Source organism: Triticum dicoccoides, chromosome 3A (assembly GCF_002162155.2).
Source record: "Triticum dicoccoides isolate Atlit2015 ecotype Zavitan chromosome 3A, WEW_v2.0, whole genome shotgun sequence".
In the NCBI taxonomy this organism is placed as follows: domain Eukaryota; kingdom Viridiplantae; phylum Streptophyta; class Magnoliopsida; order Poales; family Poaceae; genus Triticum; species Triticum dicoccoides.
The window spans coordinates 495,904,360-495,910,955 of record NC_041384.1 but is presented as its reverse complement, the minus strand read 5'-3'; positions in this window follow the sequence as shown (position 1 = coordinate 495,910,955).

Here is a 6,596-nt window from a genome sequence, read left to right as displayed (position 1 = left end):
GGGAATTCAAGGTGACAGTAAAACCTCAATACCTAGTCTTTGCAAAGTTGATAGGGGAGTTCAGGTAAACCCATATCTGGCCGTGTCCATGGGGTGACCCTTAATTATCATGTGATTGTAACCCTATGTGAGAGACCATGGTGGTTGCGTGTGTGGCATGAAGTCTACCTCGAGTAGAACGTGTGTTGTACCGGGGACGACCCACTTAGGCATATGAAGAGTGGATAGAGGATATAATAGAGAGGGTTTGCTCTGCACTAGATGCGTATGTCATATTTGTGGTAATGACTTCAGAGCCCTATAGAATACTTTACTACTCAAGAAGTTTCACTACTAACATAGTCTCTTTTTATTCCTGTTTTTTTACCTTCTTGTTTGTAGTTTAGTCGATTACCTTTTTAGTCTAGTTTCACTAGCAACTTATGGAGTAGAATATTTCCAAACTCCGGTTGGGGTGCGTTTGTGGCGGCGTGAAACTGACAACGTAGTTGCGAGGTTTATGGTGCCTTCCTATAAGCTCCCTTGTGGGTTCGCCATTCTACTTATCACATGAAAGTGCTACAACGGTGTCGGTGCAACAAACCCCAGGCGTGTGTTGCCCAGACTGTACACATGCTCAAGAGCAAAGTTGAAACACCCAAGACAAGACCAAGCCAAAGGAACAACTCTTTTAGGAATCAAAGGGCAGATCAAGAAGACCAAGTCAAGCCAGAGGCACTAGATACCACTAAGGAAAAACCTCCCTTGGCAGGCGAGCCTGTCGGGGTCGAGGTCGCCCCAAAGACAAGTCTCAAAGATCACCCCAGCAAGCTTACCGGGGATGCCGTCGGTGTCAAAACCGGCGAATCTCGGGTAGGGGGTCCCGAACTGTGCGTCTAAGGTCGATGGTAACAGGAGACAGGGGACACGATGTTTACCCAGGTTTGGGCCTTCTCTATGGAGGTAATACCCTACGTCCTGCTTGATTGATATTGATGAATACGAGTATTACAAGAGTTGATCTACCTCAAGATCGTAATGGCTAAACCCTAGAGGTCTAGCTTGTATGGCTATGGTAATGAGTCTCCCCCTCCGGACTAAGTCCTCCAGTTTATATAGACACCGGGGAGATCTAGGGTTACACAAGGTTGGGTACAAAGAAAGGAATCTACATATTCGGTCGCCAAGCTTCCCTTCCACGCCAAGGAGAGTCCCATCCGAACATGGGTGCAGTCTTAGGTCTTCGTATCTTCACAGCCATCAGTCCGGCCCATGGCTAACAGACCGGACGCCCGAGGACCCCTTAGTCCAGGACTCCCTTAGTAGCCCATGAACATGGCTTCAATGACAAGGTATGCGACGCGTAGATCTGTCTTCGGCATTGCAAGGCGGGTTCCTCCTTCCGAACTCCAAAACAGCCTTCAGATATATTGAACGTGTCCATACCTGTAACACACACCACACACAACCATAGAGAGAATATAATATTCCACGAGTCTAATCTGCTGACAACTTTTTTACAACATGACATCACGTCTGGCCGGTCACTATATCGAACCATTTTGTCTGCCATCCCGTGTTTAGAGATGCGATTTCCATTGGCACGTCTTGTCAAAGCAGAGATCGTGTCCCCTTATTGCGGGATTTTCCTCAATACAGGCGTGGGTAACCCAACCGTGACGTTTACACAGCCCTTGGGAGTAGGCGAATTTTAAGGCGAGTGGGGAGGCGTTCGATATTTATTGCCTTTATAAGGAGATAAGAATCCCTTTTCTTCACCCATGCCCTCTCTCTTCCCTTGCCCTTCCACTCTTGAGCTCTAGCACCCAAGTTCTCATCTTCTCCATCTCGAGCAAGCACTCAACCATGTCCGGATCCGGAGGTCAAGGCAAGTGGATGGTCTCCTCCGTCAAGGAGGAGGACATTACTGAGCTTCGGACGGCCGAGTACCTGGCGAAGGAAATCGCCCACCGTCTTCCAGCCTAGGGGCAAGTCGTCCCCACACCAAAGCCTAATGAGAGGGTGGTATTCATCCCTCATTCCCTCCGTGGGCTAGGGTTTCCACTCCACCCTTTCGTCCGCGTGCTGATGTTCTACTACGGGATAGACTTCCACGACCTATCCCCGAACTCCTTCCTCAATATCTCAGCGTTCATCGTCGTGTGTGAGGCCTTCCTCCGCATCCAACCCCACTTCGGGTTGTGGCTCAAAATCTTCAATGTGAAGCCGAAGGTAGTGGATGGCCAGCACGCGGAGTGCGGAGGCGCCATGGTGAGCAAACTGACCAATGTCTCCTGGCCAAAAGGCACTTTTGTGGAGATCGTCAAGGAATGGCAGAAACAATGGTTCTACATCACAGAACCCCACGATGCCACCTGGACTACGGCTGCCGAATTCAACTCCGATGCTCCCATGTGACTCACCTCCTGGGTCGAGAAGAGCCCGAACCGGTGTTCGTCAGACGATCTGATAGCGCTACAAACGCGCATCCAAAGTATGGTGGACAAAAACATCAAGCTCGTCGATATAATCCAAGTGATGCTGGTGCGTCGGATCCTCCCCTGCCAGAGCCGAAGCCGCCCTCTATGGAAGTTTAATTTGAAGAAGCACCATACCCTGAAGAGGCTCTTCGAAACCACTCACGAAGATGCCTGGAGGTTGCTTTTTAAGACCAGCGAAACACCACCGGCCACGGATTCGAACCGCGGGCATGACATCGACCACCTCGCCAACGAGGTATATTATTCTTATTGCATCCCTTACTTTCTTGTTTCAAGGATGATGTCTAAGCTTTTGTCGTCATCGATTCTTCAGGACTGGATGGAGAGGGCGAAGCGGATCCAATGTCCGGCTCTGCTGCCTGAAGAACCAGTCACCCTACGTTTAGCGAAGATGCTGGTGCCGGCGCGCCCTATAAGGCGTCGGAGAAGAAGGCCACAGGGAAGGCCAAGGGGGTCCGGAGTGGCTCCCTCCGCAAGGGCACTTCGGACACGATGTCCGAAGACAAGACCCTCTCCTCCGCCGCTGAAGACAACAACGATGAAGAGGAGGAGGAGAACAACCCTCCCCCTGATGAGGGGAGGAAGAAGAGGGTGGCTTCGGTGAATCTGGAGGCGGAGACGTTCAAGAAAGGGAAAAGCTCCCTTGTGGATAACACCGCATGGGACGTCGACAGCAGTCCGGAGAGACGCCCCCGCATTAAGCCTCAGGCCGCATCGTAAGTGCTAAAGCCCATATCCACCCATAAACCAAGTCTTTCCTTTTCGTTGTATTGATATAATTAGTTATGCTATTGTAGTCCTGCCCATGACAGCTCCCAGCGATCCTCATCACGAGGTTCGCTGGACTCAAAGGCGATGGCCAGCGATTCACCGCCGGCCGCTCACTCCCCCAAGGCCAAGGATGATGCGGAGGTGCTGTCCCGAAGGACTGTTCCAGGCGGGGGAGAGGCCCAGGAGGTGCCAGAAGGCGAAACCCCCGTCGCTGGACACCAGGGGGGTCAATCCCCATGGAGACTGATGGGGAGGGCCGTATTCAGTTCAGCCCTCAGTCAGACTCGATTCCGGAGTCTGATGCGGTTCCAGAATCCGGCACGCAACCTCCTTCAAAAGAAGGGGGGATGCCTGTTCCCTCGGCCACCCCTGTCCAACCAGGGGCACCAGATAATTTGTTGGAAGCGTTGCGAGGCGCTTCCATTGTGGATGAGCACCGTGTCCTTATGGGCATGGTAATTGAAAGGGTTCAGTCAACCAAGAGCAGACTAATCGAAGCCTGCAGCAGCCTGTTGACAAGTTTTTTTGATAGAAAGTCTGTAAGGGAACCCCCTACAGTATAATTGGTGCAACAAACCCAAATTGACAGGTTTTGAGGTAAGCGGTGCAAAAAAGGAGAAAATCCCAATATAGATAGTAGCCCCTGAGACACTGTCCGGTGTTCGGAAAGAAAAAACCAGACAGAGGATCAATTCTCCTATTGCAGGAAACTAACTAAATTTGTCTGAAATGTATGCAGAGGCGTCGCTGTTGGCCGCGGCCTCGCATACTGCTGAAGTCTCCGGACTGAAGCAGAAACTGGCGGAGCCCGAGGAGGAGCTAGGCTAGGTGAAGAGGCAGCTCCAGGAGAAATAAGGTAAGCGATAACCTGTTATGTATTCGAAAAAGGTAAAATGATATGCAATGACCAAAATTCCATGATGTGTACAGAGGCGACGACCGAGGTCGAGGCCCTGAAAATAGCCCTGGTCGAAGCCGAAGGGAAGGCTGTCAAGGAGCAGGCCACTCGGAAGAAGCTCAAGGCCCAGGTCAACGAGGTCCAACAGGAGCTCGAGGACATGGTGAAGAAGTATGAGGCCTTGGAGCGCGATGCGTTCGGTCAAAAGACCCGAACTCGCCAAGGTTCTTCAGAGTGCGGAGGCAGCCTGGAATGAGGCCCAGGGCACCCTCCAGGAGATCCAGTAGGCCAGGAAGATCGCGGTGGATAAGGCATTCAATATGCAAAGCAAGAATGTGAAGATAAAATATCGTTTACTAACCTGGATTCAGAGTTCTCCAGGGGCTTTTACTGATGTGCCATGCAGTGTGGCTGACACCGCAGAGTTCTTCTGAGCCGAAGAAGGGAGCTCCTCAAAGAAGCTGTTCTGGTTGCAATATCTCACGCCAAAACATCCGGTGCCCTTCAACGACCAGCTAAAATAGCTGGTCGAGCTGCATAGGGTGGCCGTACTGGCCATGAAGGATTTAATAATCCGGTTGTGGCCAACCGAAGCTATACCCGGCAATTACTTCGGCCTTGTGAAGCGACTGGTGGATGCCTGTCCTCGGCTGGACGTCGTCAAGTGGTCCGTCTGCATCGAGGGCGCACATCTGGCCTTCTCCTATTGCAAGGTCTGGTGGGCGAAGCTGGACGTTGTCAAGTTAGCGACCGAGGGGCCGCCGAAGGGCAAGGAGCACCGCACACCTGAGCGATACTTCGGCGATGTCTTGGAGGGGTCCCGCATTGTTGCAGATCATTGTGTGAAAGACACTATATTTGAATGAATGTATTCGAGTTCCCTCTAACTTGTATGATAAAACAAAGTGATTGTGCAATATAATGCTGGTTATGTTTTTAAATTTTTACTTCCTGTGTGGCCGTGTTGTATGAAATCTAAGGGTTAACCAGTCATGGGCTTCTGCCCCCACGTAGGTAGTACGGGGTGTTCGGGATGGAATCTAAACAATCTTGATCCAATTAGATGGTCCTTGAAGGAGTTGTTTAGCGCAACAAACCAGGCAACCAGACTATGTGGCTGTAACGCCCTCACTTAGCCATAGGAGTTTGACAATAAAAACATGGACGCAGCCCCTAGTTTCCAAACTAGAGTGCTATAAGCGTCTGATCGGGAAGTACCGATCCTTCGCGCGACGCGGAAGAAATCTCCAACGATTTGCAACCTCCGAACAGCTGACCGGCTCTCGCTGCATCATGACAGTCAGTCTTCGGCTTTCTCTACTGAAGTGCTCCTTTGGATAGACCAGGGCACAATCGCAGTAGTTCGCCCTTTACTATCTTAGCTGATATAGCGGAACGTAAGGTAGCAAGCACAGGAGCCGGGCAACCCAACTATTGACCAAAGACATGATTCGGAACCAATGGATATAATGCTAAATTTGGGGTGCCGAACTATACTTATAAAACGTGTTCAGACTTTTGTTGCCGTAGCGTGTGGTGCTATGAAGCCCCTAGCAAACATCAAACGTACTGAAGTGTACGGGTGCTACCTGATAAAGTTACCAGAAAAGACAAAACAGAAAAAAGAAGAACAAGTGATAAGCTAGGGCCATAAAATTTGAGCCGCAAACTATTCTTATTGTAATTTAATTAGTACGTCAAGGCGCATTGATACAGACAGTGCGATAAGGAACGGGCTATTTGACATGCCGAAACCAAGGGAAAGCTGCATGTGGGTCCTGAAAAACAGGTAGGGTTATCGTTAACAAAATCACCTGAAAAGTCCCCGTATGTCTGCGTTTCTTGCCGTCCTGGTGTGTTTATCCTTCAAGAGGGCCGATGACCAGACCACCAGATGGTGCCTGTGGGATTGAGACCTGAAAAGGAAACAAGTAAAAGTGAAAGTATGTGTGTATCTGATGTCGGTTGAGCCGTACTATGGACCACAAGCTAGCTATGCCTCCGTCGATGCCCATGGGATTTTGAGTGTGTAGTTATGTACGCGCGGCACGAATGCCACCACTTGATCGGGACTGAGACGGAGGCTGGATTTCTAGTCGAGCTCCTGACGAGACGAGCTCTCCTGTTGCAGAGTAGTTTGAACCCTCTTAACGGTGTCCGTGGGCTCAGCAGCCGAATTAAGGTTCTGCCTGAGAAGGCCGCTCTGCACTTCTACTGCGAAGGCAGCTGTGTGCTCTTCTGTACGGAGGGAGCGTCCCGTATTTCCATTGACCATTATGACGCCGCGTGGACCGGGCATCTTGAGCTTGAGATAAGCATAGTGTGGTACTGCGTTGAATCGAGCAAACACAGTTCGTCCGAGCAGTGCGTGATAGCCGCTGCGGAAGGGGACGATATCGAAGATTAAATCCTCGCTTCGGAAGTTGTCCGGAGATCCAAAGACAATC